General features: G+C 46.3%; 1 protein-coding gene across 4 annotated transcripts in view; it reads left to right on the top strand.

Annotated features, from left to right (window-relative positions):
* The window catches only part of LOC140388056 (proton myo-inositol cotransporter-like), a 296,561-nt gene that overhangs the window by 163,787 nt on the left and 117,869 nt on the right, over positions 1 to 14,905 (top strand). The gene's annotated exons all lie outside the window — the stretch shown is intronic.

Genomic DNA, 14,905 nt, shown 5'->3' on the forward strand with positions numbered 1-14,905 from the left:
CTGACTGCTATGTCTCGATGCCTATGATGATTTTGGCCAATGCCCTTGTCTCGTACCATGGCCTCAATGTATTCCTGCTCAGGGGCAGAATCTTCCTTGATGGTCTGCATTGCTTGAGTGGGTGCGGGCACAGGGAAAGGACTCTAAATGAGTGGTTGCATACTCTTCGACTGTCCTACAAGGAGGACTACAGGGTGCCTGAATGATGCTCTTCCTCACTGTGGGTGCCAGAGCGTCCCCGACTCCTGGAGGAAATGGGGCACCTGGAGACAGATCAAGGTACTCTGTCCCCATGTCGTTTAGCTCTTGATGGTGCCCCTCAGGGCCGTGCAGAAATCCAACCAGACTTGCTGGACCAATATCTCTATGGTGTTTGCCAACCTTCCTATGGCTTCCTCAAGACGCTTGCATGTCGGAGCCACAACATCAGACTGAATGTGAACAGAAACCTCCAAGTTTGTCCTAGATTGATGAGTGACTCTTAAAACCTCTGAAACACAGAATCACAGAATAATAAAGTGCAGAAGAGGCTCTTCGGCCCTTCAAGTCTCCATCGACATGTGAAAAACATCTGACCTGACTACCTAATCCCAATTGTCAGCACTTGGCCCGAATGTTATGACCTGCCAAGTGCTCATCCAAGTACTTTTCAAAGGATGTGAGGCAACCTGCTTGTACCACCCTCCCAGGCAGTGCATTCCTCTGGGTAAAAAGCTTTGTCCTCAAGTCCCCTCTGAACTTATTTCTCCACCTTGAACTTGTGTCCTCTCATAACTGACCCTTCAACTTAGGGGAACAGCTGCTCCCTATCCACCCTGTCCATGCCCCTCATAATCTTGTGCGCCTCACTCAGGTCGTCTCTCAGTCTTCTCTGCTCCAGCGAAAACAACACAAGCCTATCCTGTCTCTCTTCATAACTTAAATGTTCCATCCCAGGCAACATTGTGATGAATCGCCTCTGCACCCCCTCCAGTACAATCACCTTCTTCCTATAATGTGGTGACCAGAATTGCATACAGTACAGCAGTGGCCTTGTGACCTCACCAAAGTCCTATACAACTCCAACATGCCCCCCCCTACTTTTGTGACATATGCCTCGGTTCATAATAATGATTGCTTATTGTCACAAGTAGGCTTCAATGAAGTTACTGTGAAAAACCCCTAGTCGCCACATTCCGGCGCCTGTTCGGGGAGGCCGGTATGGGAATTGAACCCGCGCTGCTGGCATTGTTCTGCATTGCAAGCCATCTATTTAGCCTACTGTGCTAAACCAGCCCCTAATTGCGAGTGTCCCATATGGCACAGTGGTTAGCGCTGTTGCTTCACGGCGCCAGGGTCCCAGGTTCGATTCCCGGCTTGGGTCAGTCAGTGCGGAGTCTGCATGTTCTCCCTGTGTCTGCTTGGGTTTTCTCCGGGTGCTCCAGTTTCCTCCCACAAGTCCCGAATGACGAGCTGTTAGGTAATTTTGACATTATGAATTCTCCCTCTGCGTGTACCCGAACCGGCACCGGAATGTGGCGACTAGGGGCTTTTCACAGCAACTTCATTGCAGTGTTAATGTAAGCCTACTTTGTGACAATAAAAATTATTATTATGCCTTTTTCACCACCCTATTAACCTGCCCTTCTGAATTCGGAGATCAATGGATAAACACGCCAAGATCCCTCTGTTTCTCAGAACTTGCCAGTGTCAGGCCATTCATTGAATGCTTCCTTGTCAAATTACGCCTTCAAAAGTATATTCCCTCACACATTTCAGGGTTAAATTCCATCTGCCACTTTAGAACATAAGAACTAGGGCAGGAGTAGGCCATCTGGCCCCTCGAACCTGCTCTGCCATTCAGTAAGATCATTGCTGAACTTTCTGTGGATTCAGCTCCACTTACCCGCCTGCTCACCATAACCCTTAATTCCTTTACTGTTCAAAAATCTATCTATCTTTGCCTTAAAAACATTCAACAAGGTAGCATCAACTGCTTCACTGGGCAGGACATTCCACAGATTTACAACTCTTTGGGTGAAGAAATTCCTCCTCAACTCAGTCCTAAATCTGCTCCCCATTATTTTTTTTAAATTTAGAGTACCCAATTCATTTTTCCAATTAAGGGGCAATTTAGCCATGGCCAATCCACCTATCCTGCGCATCTTTGGGTTGTGGGGGCGAAACCCACGCAAACACGAGGAGAATGTGCAAACTCCACACGGACAGTGATCCAGAGCCAGGATCGAACCTGGGACCTCGGTGCCGTGAGGCAGCTGTGCTAACCACTGCGCCACCATGCTGCCCTTGCTCCACTTTATTTTGAGACTATGCCCCCTAGTTCTAGTTTCACCCGGCAGTGTAAACAACCTCCCTGTTTCTATCTTAACTATTACCTTCATAATTTTATATGTTTCTCTCCGATCCCCCTCATTCTTCTAAACTGCAATGAGTATAGTCCCAACTACTCAGTTTCTCATCATAAGCCAATCCTCTGAACTCCAGAATCAACCTAGTGAATCTCCTCTGCAATCCCTCCAGTGCCAGTACATCCTTTCTCAAGTAAAGAGACCAAATCTGTACAGAGTACTCCAGGTGTGGCCTCACCAGCACCCTATACAGCTGCAACATAACATCCCTGTTTTTAAACTCCATCCCTCTGGCAACGAAGGACAAAATTCCATTACCGTCTTAATTACCTACTGCACCTGCAAACCAACCTTTTGCGATTCATGCAAAAGGACACCCAGATCCCTCTGCACGGCAGCATACTGCAATTTTTTTACCATTTAAATAATGGTGAATTATTTAATCGCTCTGTAGACTTTGTGTCCTGCACACATTACTCTACCACTCCGCTTAGTGTCATCTGCGAACTTTGACACATTACACTTAGTCCCCAACTCCAAATCATCTATATCAATTGTAAACAATTGTAGTCCCAAAACCGATCCCTGAGGCACGCCATTAGCCACTGATCGGCAACCAGAAAAACACCCATTTATCCCCACTTTTTGCTTTCTGTTGGTTAACCAATCCTCTACCCATGCTAATACGTTACCCGTAGCGCCGTGCATTCTTATCTTATGCAATAGCCTTTTGTGCGGCACCTTGTCGAATGCCTTCTGGAAATCCAGATATACCAATCCACCGTTTCCCCGTTGTCCACCGCACTCATAATGCCCTCAAAGAATTCCAATAAATTAGTTAAACATAACCTGCCTTTCATGAACCCATGCTGCACCTGCCCAATGGGATAATTTCTATCCAAATGTCTCGCTATTTCTTCCTTGATGATCGATTCAAGCATTTTCCCCACTACAGAAGTTAAGCTAACCAGCCTAGTTACCCGCCTCTTGTCTAACTTTTTTAAAAACAGTGGCGTCACATTTGCTGTTTTCCAATCTGCCCAGACCGCCCCAGAGTCCGGCGAATTTTGGTAAATTGTCACAAGCGCACTTGTAATTTCCCCCACCATCTCTTTTAGTACCCTGGGATGCGTTCCATCAGGGCCAGGAGACTTGCCACCTTTAGCCCCATTAGCTCACCCAACACTATCTCCTTAGTGATAATGATAATTTTTTTAGATCCTCACCTGCCATAGCCTCCTTGCCATCAATTAATAGCATGTTATTTGTGCCTTCCACTGAAAACCAACACAAAATACTTGTTCAATGCCTCGGCCGTGTCCTCATTTCCATTATTAAATCCCCTTTCTTATCCTCTAACGGACCATCCTTTACCGTAGCCACTCTTTTTCATTTTATATATTTGTAGAAACTTTTGCTGTCTGTTTTTATATTGTGAGCTAGTTTACTCTCATAATTTAGCTTACTTTTCTTTGTAGCTTTTTGCGTGGCTTTCTGTTGACATTTAAAGATTTCCCATTCTTGTAGTTTCCCACTAATCGTTGCCACTTTGTATGCATTTTCTTTCAATTTGATACCCTCCTTTATTTCCTTAGATCGTCATGGCTGATTAACCCTTCTCCAACAGTCCTTTCTCTTCACTGGTATATACCTTTGCTGAGCACTGAAAAATCGCTTTAAAAGTCCTCCACTGTTCCTCACTTGTCCTACCATAAAGCCTTTGCTCCCAATCTACCTTCCTTGGCTTATCTTTACAATTGTTTTTAAATAGTCGGACCACATTAGCTGTTCTCCAGTCCTCTGGTACTTCCCCGTGGCCAGAGAGGTACTAAAAATTTGGGTCAGAGCCCCTGCAATCTTCTCCCTCACCTCCCACAGCATCCTTGGCACAATTCATTCGGCCCTGGAGACTTGTCTACTTTTAAGCCTGCCAACACCTTGTTGCACCCTATGACAAATTGCTCAAGAACCTCGCGGTCTCTCTCCCCGAGTTCCATATCTACCTCCTCATTCTCTTGGATGAAGTCAGATGTGAAGTATTAGTTCAAAACCCTACCAATGTCCTCAAGCTCCACCCACAGATTTCCCCCTTGGTCCCTAATGGGTCCTACTCTCCTGATGTTCTGCTGGTGCATTGCATCTCCACCATTGGGGTGGCAACCACTTCTAGATGTGTAATATCTGACCAAGACTGAGTGGGTGGCTAGTTTTCAGCAGTCCTCCGAGTACCAGAGACCTGGGCTGTCCCTGCCTATGACTGCTGAGGGGACCTGTCTGTGAGGTGTGCTTTAAAAAGTGACCCCCAAATCTAATCTAGAGCAATGTCCCACCAAGGTGTGTGTCCCTGCATTGATGAAAGGTGGGGTGAGTGCTGTGACCTTTCTTCCTGAGTCCCTTGTTCCAAGATGTGCTCTGGGGGCTTGGAGTGCTGCTCATCTGCCTGACTGGCCATGATCTGCTCGTGCCTGCAAGAAATAAATTACAGTTTCAGTGGATGAGTTCATTTGACTCACTTTGATTGTCAAGATTTCAGGAAGTCATGAAGCTGAGATCCATACTATGGTGTTAGGCAAGGCCAAATTACCCTTCCTCATTGGAGCCATGTCTGTAACCCCCAGCAAGCTCTGTGCAACCTCCTCGAATTTGCTGAGGGTGAACATCTCTGCCTGCCCCCCCTAATCTTGCCTCACTTTCCCTTGTGTGCCAGCTTTCTCTGTATGAAGATGAAAGAAGTGCATGTGATGAGAGAATGGCGGAGCACAGTTTGGGTGAAAGGCATATACCCTGTGTGTGGTGAGCCCTGCTCAGAAGGGACAGGATGGAGTGTGAGCAACGTGATTGATGGAATGGTGATGATGTTAAAGAGCGGGACTCTGCCAAAAGAGAACAAGTCCCCTAGCGAGCACGTTTAGCCATGTGTTTCCCGGCCGCACATAGCCCCGTTTCCTACAGTGGGGAGCACCACTCGCCGGAATTCCCCATTGCATCGAGAAATCAGGTCGGCATTTTTAAATGGCATCCCCATTTCTGAGGCCTGCAAAACAACTCTTTCCGCCCCCCCCCCCCCCCAACCCCAGCTCAAACGCACCATGAGAGGGACCCCTACCCGATCCCGCGTGTGCAAACAATGCCAACCTTACACCTTGGCAGTGCCTGTGCCAGCTCATAGTGCCATCTGGGCAGTGCCAGGTCAGCACCCAGGTGGCACTGCCAAGGTGCCAAGCTGGCACTGCCAGAGTTCCCAAGTGATGTCTGCAGTGCCAGGGTGCCCCCCTGCCCAAAGGGCATGCAGTAAGGGGCCTCTGATCCCCTGGGAGACCCCACGAGTGCTGTTCCGTCAGTGCTGAATCTCGCTCACCCGAGGTCTCTGAGGCAAGGGGCTGAATCCCAAAGCCTCAGAAATCTGCACATTCGAGTCAGGTTTACTGGTTCGCTCTAATATGCAGATTTGCCAAAAAGTGATCCCGCCCATTGAGGGCAGGATTCAAATTGCAACGTCGCGTGAGATTGGATCTCGCGAGGCGTGGAGAGCCGGGTAGAGCCCGGGAGTAGGGTCTCCCGGCTTTCAACAGCCACTCTACGCCGCGCCACCGTGCTGCCTAATATGTGTCCCATGTTAATAGGTATGAGAGATCTATGAAAGTTGCCAGTTGAGTACATGATGATATGATAGATTAATATTGCAGGGAGGTGAGAGAGGACTTTGGAACGGATAGGATCATTTATCCGCTTCCTGCACTGCGTGGCACTTTCTGATGCTGTGGTTGCTGTGTTAACCTTCTGGCAACAGCCTTCATGCTGGACAGATGAGGTTGATGTGCTTCTTGGAACCATCACTTGGATGGAGGGCATGCCTCTGCACCCGGATTTCTTGATTCAAGGCCTTGAAGGTATAGTGGTTGAATCAGAGAGCAGACTTCTTTTTGAGATTGCCAGCCTTTTGTGTCTATGTTCCGGACATTCTGCAGTCTCCTGGTAACAGGTAGGCTGGAGAGAGTGATATGACTTTGTTGAACTGATGTTTAATAATGATTCCGGGATCTTTGACCTCACCATTTTACGGCGGGCAGAGGATTGAGCTCATGACCTACCAGGTGACCTGGAGAGATACTCCCTTGTCCAAGCATGGAATCGGATGGGAATTCCCACCATTCCAGCCAGCAGGAATGGCGTCACTGGAACTGCCTACCACCTGCGCTTAGACAAAAAACCGCCCATCGTCACAAAATTAAAATCTGTTGCAAAAGAAAGAGTTCCGGATGTTATACCACATGGTGTCAAATTATTGACAACCAATCTGGAGAGTCTGTAGCTTGAGCAAATAGAGTATCAGGATATATAGCTGGGACAATTCCAAAATAAGCGAAAAGCATAGATACAAGATCTTGATTAAGTTCCATCTAAACAACTGCATCCAGTTCTGGTTCTATCACTTAGTAAGAAATAAAGTAATTCACAGTTTCAAAGAGGGGCGCTCCAATAAAATCTTGTTTAAAAACTGATGAAAAATATAGACTTTGGAGAGATTTTATTTAAATATTTAAAATGCTGACCAAATTATACATAGTTCTAGATTATTTGAATTAGATTAAGTTAGCAAGTAATGGAAGTGTATATAAATTATGCAAGGATAGAACTAGATTAAATATTGGGAGATTTTTCTCTTCCCTGAGGATTGCGGACCTTTCAAATCAGGTGCCAGCTCATGCAGTGAATGAAGATCAACTAAAAATGGTCAAAGCTGGAGGAAGCTAATAATCGCTTCTTGGAAAAGATAACTGGGATGTAAGTTGTACTGGAACTAGTTTTAATTAACTTTGAAAGTCATAGAACCAATTTTCCGAATTTGTTATCTCCTGAATTGAGTGTGTCACAGGTACTATATGGATTGCAATAAAGCTTTGTCTTTTTTTGTGTGTCTTGTCTCTCTTTCTCCTACCATCTGTTCTTCATGATGCTCAGTGATGTAATGTTTCAAATCATAACATCTGGGAAGTGTAGTTTTGTAACATTATTTGATGACTATCGAAGAATAAAGGCAGAAGAGATATACTGGGACAGAAATCTAACCTAAAAACCAAGCAAGCTGGTCGATATATTGGATTGGAAAGAAACTCAAAGCTCACGGAGCAGTACAGCAGAATGCAGCACATTAAACTCAAACACTGACCACACTAGGATTATTTACCCTTTTTCTCTCCCGCATTCTGTGTGAGATGAAAACGCAGAAATCCATTTTACATTGGAGCTTCCCTCTAAATTTTCTTTGTACCAGGCAGCTTACAAACTGTTCTGAGCACTATTATTTTGTCCATGGTCAGATTAAAATGTAAAACTCGACAATCTTCCACAAAAGTTATGAATAGCCTTTTTTTGTTTCAATATGCAATACATTCTAGAGCAGTGTTTTTCAAACTTTTTTTTCCCTGCCTCACTTTTACCAACTGGCGAACCTTGGCGACACACGCTGGCAGATCTTTGTGACCCACGCTGGCAGATCTTTGGAACACACCATTGTCATTTATCTTTAATGCGACAGGTGAGCCTGCTTGGTCCTCATGATCTCACTTGCTTTGTCATTCAATGTTACATTTCTGCTAATGTTACATATCTGCTGAGAACTTCAGCTGATGATTTAGGTTCTCGCGGCATCCTTTGAAAAAAAAAATCAAGAGGTTTGTCCTGAAACTCGCCATGCTTAGGCTTCAAATGCATTTGAAGTTTTGAGAATTTTAAACTTTCATTTGCCAGTATTACCGTGCATATACCACACATGGGCTTTGCATCCTGATTTGCAATGGCACAATTAAAATGAAATGAAAATCGCTTATTGTCACAAGTAGGCTTCAAATGAAATTACTGTGAAAAGCCCCTAGTCGCCACATTCCCGCGCCTGTTCGGGGAGGCTGTTACGGGAATTGAACCATGCTGCTGGCCTGTCTTGGTCTGCTTTAAAAGCCAGCTATTTAGCTCTGTGCTAAACCAGCCCCTAATTAACAAAGCCATACCTTAAGAAATCATCTTTTTACTGCTTTGTTCCTGATTTCAGTTTCTTCTTAATGGATTGTTCACCAGAGGTCCTGGAGCTCCATATACAGTTCACACCAGCAGTGCTTTGTCCTGCTGTGGACTCTGCTGAACAGCGCACTGCAGCAGATTCAGTTGTGAATATGGCCTGTTTGTGTCACCGGCCCTCTCTTCCCCATTACAAAACGATCTATCTTCGGTTCCTCACAGTTCTGTTTCTTGTTTGCTGGCAGCTACAAAATCGAGGAATCTATCATCCATGATTTCACGCCCAAAGCACGGATGTACAAGCTGCATGACGTCTGTGCACATTCCGGCTGCTTGACCTGCTCTCTGCCGCCGCTTATAGCAGGAAGACTCCGGGCGGGATTCTCCGACCCACCGCCGGGTCGGAGATCCCCGGGAGACGGTGTGAAGCCCGCCCCGTGCCGGCTGCCATATTCTCCGCCACTGATTTTTGGGCGGGGTTCACACACTGGTCAGGGGCCGTTGGCAGCAGCCCCCCTCCCAGCAATTCTCCAGGCCTCGATGGGCCGAGCGGCCGTCCGTTTCTGGCTAGTTCCGCCAGCGTGGATTAGACATGGTCCCACACAGCGGGACCTGGCAGGTAAGTTGGCTGGTGCGGTCCTTGGGAGGGCGCAGGGGTATCCGACCCCGTGGGGGGCCCTCACGGTGGCCTGGCCCGCGATCGGGGCTCACCGATCCGCGGGCAGGCCTGTGCCGTAAGGGCACTCCTTACTTCCACGCCAGCCCCTGTAGGGCTCCGCCATGGCTGGCGCGGAGAAAACAACCCCCTGCGCATGCGCCAGAATATGCCGGCCGGTCTGCGCATGTGCGGAACCACGGCGGCAGTTCTGCACATGCGCGAGATCACGCCGGCCCTTCGGCGCATGCGCTAACTCGCGCAGTCCCTTCGGTGCCGGCTGGCGCGGCGCCAACCCCTCCTGCATCCACCTAGCCCCCGGACGTGCGGAGAATTCCGCACTTTCGTGGGCTGGTGATTCCAGAGTGGTTCATGCCGGTTTTCCCACCTGGTCCCCGCACAGGAGAATCCCGCCCCCCGTTTCTCATATTTAAAGGCTGGTCGCGGCCAGCATTCTTAAATTAAAAGCCGGTCTGGGCCGCCATTCTTAAAAGCCAGCCATGGCCGTTGGGCACGTCTCCCGCGATTGAGAATGCCACGACTGATCACTCCGCCACCCGCTCACGACCCACCCACAAGCTGTGATCCACAGTTTGAAAAACCATGGGCGGGGTTCTCCCAGCCCTGGGCCGGGCGGGAGAATCCCCGCGACCCAACCACGCCGCCCCGACGCCAGCATGCGATTCACCGCGGAGAGGAGAATCGGCGCCATTGGCGTGGCGCCGGTCACGGGCCGCTCTATGCGGCCGGCCCGCCGATTCTCCGGTCCGGATGGGCTGTGCAGCCGTAAGGAAAAAAACGAGTCCCGCCGGTGCCGTTCTAACCTGCTCTGAGCTGACGGGACCTTGCCGTTGAAGGGTCGGATGGCGGCCTGTGGGGGGGAGGGGGGTGGGAGAACCCGGTGGGGGCCTCCGATGTGGCCTGGCCCACGACGGGGGCCCGCCGATTGGTGGGCCGGCCTATCTGGCTGGGGGCCTCTTTTCCTACGCGCCGGCACCTGTAGTCCTGTGCCATGTTGCGTTGGGGCCGGCGCGTTGAAGGAGACCACGGCGCATGCGTTCGTTGGCGCCGGCACCACTGCGCACATGCGCGTTGGCACCGGCGCCACTGCGCATGCGCGGACCCCGCGGTGCATAGTTCGCGTCGCGATCGGCAGCTGTAGCGGCATGAACCGCTCCAGTGCCGTGCCGGCCCCCTGTAGAGGCCAGAATTATTCCTGGCAGCGGCCTGTTCATGCTGTCGTAAAACGCGACGCCGTTTACGACGGCGTGGACACTCTGCCGCGGGATTAGAGAATCCCGCCCCATGTACTAGAGTTAGCATGCACCTTGCAGGAAACTTTGCTCTCCTAGTGATCATATTGGAGAGAATTTCTGCTGAAGTATTAGATGTCAGATAAGCAGTCTTATAATTTGGCAACAGTGGAGCGTGCACATCTGAAAAATAACACTGAACGTTTGGGTGATGTTGCCAAGGGGCAGCATATAGATGAGGTACAAGAGAGGGCCAAGCATACATTCTTATTGGACATCAGCGGTCATGGTGTGGAAGTGGGAAGAGAAGCAATTGCAAGTGATACTGTAATGATAAGATAAATAAAAATGGAAGCAGGTGAGTGCAGTTCCATCCAGCTGGATGACAGTGAAGAAGTGCTGGATTATATGTGGTCCACCATGTCGAAGACTGCAGCCAACTCGAGAAGGATGAGGAGGGATGCTGTCAGTGCCAGGTGGGCACCCAGTCTGTCAGAGCCAGGGTGTCTGGGTGGCACCAGCGGTGCCAGGGTGCCACCCTGCCCAGAGGGCAAACATCTCTGATCCCCTGGCGGACCCCCACGAGTGCCGTTCCATCTGGTCCCCGTTTGTGGGGATCAGTACTGAACGGCGAACGCCCAAGGTCTCCAAGGTGAAGGGGATAGATCCCAACACCTTGGAGACCTCAGGGAACCGCATATTAGAGTGAGAATATGCAGATTTGCCAAAAAGCAATCCTGCCCACAATGAACGGGTTTCATAGCGTGATGTCTCGCAAGGCATAGTAAGCCGGGTAGATCCTGGGGGCGGGGTCTCCCATCATTTACCGGCCACGTTTCTCCGCAGTGCGCTGCTTTTTGGGCGGAGCATGGCCGGAAGACCGCGCCACATGCAATTATAATCGATTTGTCATAAAACCCATCTGGTTCAGGAAATCTTTCATCCTTACTTGGTCTGGCCTACATGTGACTCCAGACCCATAACGATGTGGTTGACTCCAACTGCCTTCTGAAATGGTGTAGCACACCACTCCATTCAATGAGAATTAGGGATGTGCAATAAACACTGGCCTTGTCAACGATGTTCAAATCCCATGATAGAATTTTTAAAAAGAGATGGGGTGGTAGTTTGCAAGATGGTGGGGGTCAAGGATTGCTTTTTTTGAGCAGAGATAATGATGATTACAGATTTGAAGGAGAGACGGTGACAACACTTGAGCTCAAACCATTAACAGTATCAGCTAACATGGAGCCCAAGAAGGGAAATTGGACTCGTAAGTGGACAGGAGATGAATTTCATGGCGAAGATGAGTTCACAGAAAGCATGGGGGAAATACGAACTAGAGGAGAGAGAGCTGCAAATTCAGGGCTTTAGAGTAAGTTTGGTGCGAAAAAACAAAAACAGAAAATTGAATCACTTTATCAAATTCAGAATAATTTTAATCTGCGATTTGATGGCATCCATGAGCTTCATTTTTTTTTGCTCTGAATATCGCAGCCACTGAAGTGTTGAATTAAATGAATACACCTCTGTGAAGCAGAGTTCGATGTATAATATCAATAGCAGTCATTCCTTACACATTGAACATTTTAGTATCTAATGTATAACAACAAGTGACAAATATCGCTCAAAAGTGCTCCAAAAAATTGTTACATTTCAGGCTGTAACGTTTAGAATGAATTTCTGTGACAGGTTTAAACATTTTGATTTGACAATGTAATAAATCTGCCATAAGAGAAGAGGCTGAATATAACCTAGAAGATGCAATAAATAAATCTTAACAGACTGCATGCCAGAACAAATTAAAAATGGACCAATGGGGTCTATAAATCAGCACTAAGGGTCAAATATATTTTCATGCCAGTTTTTAAGACTGTGTCTTGTCACGTTACACACATTGGGATTCTAACCCTCACCCCATTCTCTTTCTAATCTTGCATGCAGTTTGCCTGTTAAACCTCTTGGCTTCATTTGATGTTGAACTGATCCATGTCTCTATTTCCTTCCCAGTGCAGTTGTGGTTCTAAAGATCAGTGAATAAAATTTAACTAGCTCATTATAAAGGGATTGAATGGATTGTCCAGGATTTAGACTTGAGTTATAAGAAACAAATCAGATAAAATTGTTTTTTTTAAAGAAAAAATTGCAACTAAGGATAACTGCACGTGTGAAAAGTAGGTTTAATTAGGAGGAACTTGAGTTTTTAGGTTATTATTACAGTTGACCATTTGGTCCTGACAAAATTATTTGTGGATCAAGTGTGGAGTCTCATTCACTCAAGGAAAGTAAGATGTTGTAAACTTGTGTGAGTTTGTGTTTTGCTATTTAAATTCCTCCCTCTAATTTCATATGTATGTCCCTATCATTTTTATGCTTTCCGATCATGTAATTTTTATTTCTTGCTTTCTATTTCCTGTTTTGCCATCTGTGACGCCTAGTTGACCAGCTTTATTGCCTTCTGACCTGCTGCTGGACATCACAGCAATTCTGCAGACGGTGCCGAATCTAAATTGACATTAGAAAAGAGACCGCTAAAACTTTAGATAAAAAGGAAACGTTTTCCTTTCCTACTGACTGCAAATTCCGGGCTATCGTATGTGTTTGAAATAAATATAGAGGTGACATACAAAACCATACAAAATTCTGGCTACTATTTTAAATACCAATCTTGCATTGTCATAGATCAACACTGTTGATCATGCTTTAATATAGTGATGGAAATGTGGTCAGAACAGAGTTATTAAAACCTAATTTGCTGAGCATTTCCCACAGGTGGTGTTAGTTACATTCTTGAATCATTTACTGATTAGCAATGTCTAGTGTTGCGATCCCCGCTCGGTAGATTTTAATTTTCTTTTTGTTTGTTTAAAAATGAGGATGAATCGAGTCACAGGTCTGCCAATTAACTTTTAACAAAAGAATAAAACATTTATTAAGCAAAATAAAATGAACTGCAATACACTACTCCTTCACCCAGCTATAACTTTACCGATATATACAGGATTGTTAGGATAACACCAGTTACAAAATCGATCTTGTGCTCTAATGTTCTCAGTAAGTACATGGTTCATATAAACCAATAGACAAAATGTGGCCAGACATGCCACACTCTGAAACCAAGTGACAGATGCAACCCAGTATAACTTCTGTGGATTCTTATCAAATCCCCCCCCCCCCCCAATGCTTGTTGCACACAGCCAACATGTCTCACTGGATCTCTGACTTCCACACTAGGATCTCCAAACTCCAATCATGAAGAACATGCTTGGAATCTTTTTCCAAACAATGCTTTCTCTTTGATCATTCACTAAGGATCCTCATCCAGGAAGTATTCCTCTGCCCTGGATCAGCATGTCCATTCATGTTTCTATGCAATCTCTCAGATACCCAGCCATGGCAACAGAACACCACTGCTTCACAGATTATATTAAGATGTCACAAACCTTAGAACCACGTTGGATGTCTGGGTCTTGCTAGCCGACTTTAAGTCTGGTTCTTCCAGCTGTTTCTTTAACTCCGAGCCCTTTCTCTGCTTTAGACTAATTTTGCCGAACAGGACAATGTTCAACTTTATGTTCTTTGTTTCTTTAACTTCCTAAGACATTCTTTTATCGCCACCCCCCTAATTTTTGGGACTTCCTTTTGTTCTTTTTTGAAATCTGCTTTCTGCAGTTCCCTTCCTTGTGTCCAGCTTTTTTCTGACTATCGTACAACTAACTCAAAGGTTCTTGCTGTCCCAGGGTGAGCCTCTGGTTGTTAAGCGACAGTTTTTTCATTTACGCCTGTAATGCTTTAGGGTTATGACGTAAACACTTAATAACAATGAAGGCAAAGTTTAAAGTAAAACTAAAAGTAAGACTTAAAGGCATGTTTTGAATAAATTGAAGCTAAGTTTAAGTTTTTACTCTTTCTTAGCACAAATTAAACTTCTATTTTGTTTCTAATACCCACAATATCATAGATTATCATCATAGAATTTACAGTGCAGAAGGAGGTCATTCGGCCCATCGAGTCTGCACCGGCTCTTGGAAAGAGCACCCTACCCAAGGTCAACACCTCCACCCTATCCCCAGAACCCAGTAACCTCACCCATCACTAAGAGCAATTTTGGACACTAAGGGCAATTTGTCATGGCCAATCCACCTAACCTGCACAACTTTGGACTGTGGGAGGAAACCGGAGCACCCGGAGGAAACCCACGCACACACTGGGAGGATGTGCAGACTCCGCACAGATAGTGACCCAAGCCGGAATCGAACCTAGGACCCTGGAGCTGTGAAGCAATTGTGCTATCCACAATGCTACCGTGCTGCCCCTAAACTTATATAAATATAAATTATTTAATCTATCTCAATTTCTTAACCCTACAGTATTTTCAATGCTGAAAAATATATATCCTGTATGCATTAAAAATACTAATTTTGTTTAAATAAATCATGAAGTTTCAACTTCCTCTACTATTCAACTTGTTGCTGGAATTATCTGTCTCTACTTTCTTGGTTAAATGTTTTAATGGAGACTGTCAGTTGATACTTTTAAATCTGTTCCTACTTCTATAGAAAGCATTTCTGAAGAATACAAATGTATATAGCTAATAGATGCTTTGCATGTTGGGCAATGTTAGCACATTGCTC

Source organism: Scyliorhinus torazame, chromosome 13 (genome assembly GCF_047496885.1).
Source record: "Scyliorhinus torazame isolate Kashiwa2021f chromosome 13, sScyTor2.1, whole genome shotgun sequence".
In the NCBI taxonomy this organism is placed as follows: domain Eukaryota; kingdom Metazoa; phylum Chordata; class Chondrichthyes; order Carcharhiniformes; family Scyliorhinidae; genus Scyliorhinus; species Scyliorhinus torazame.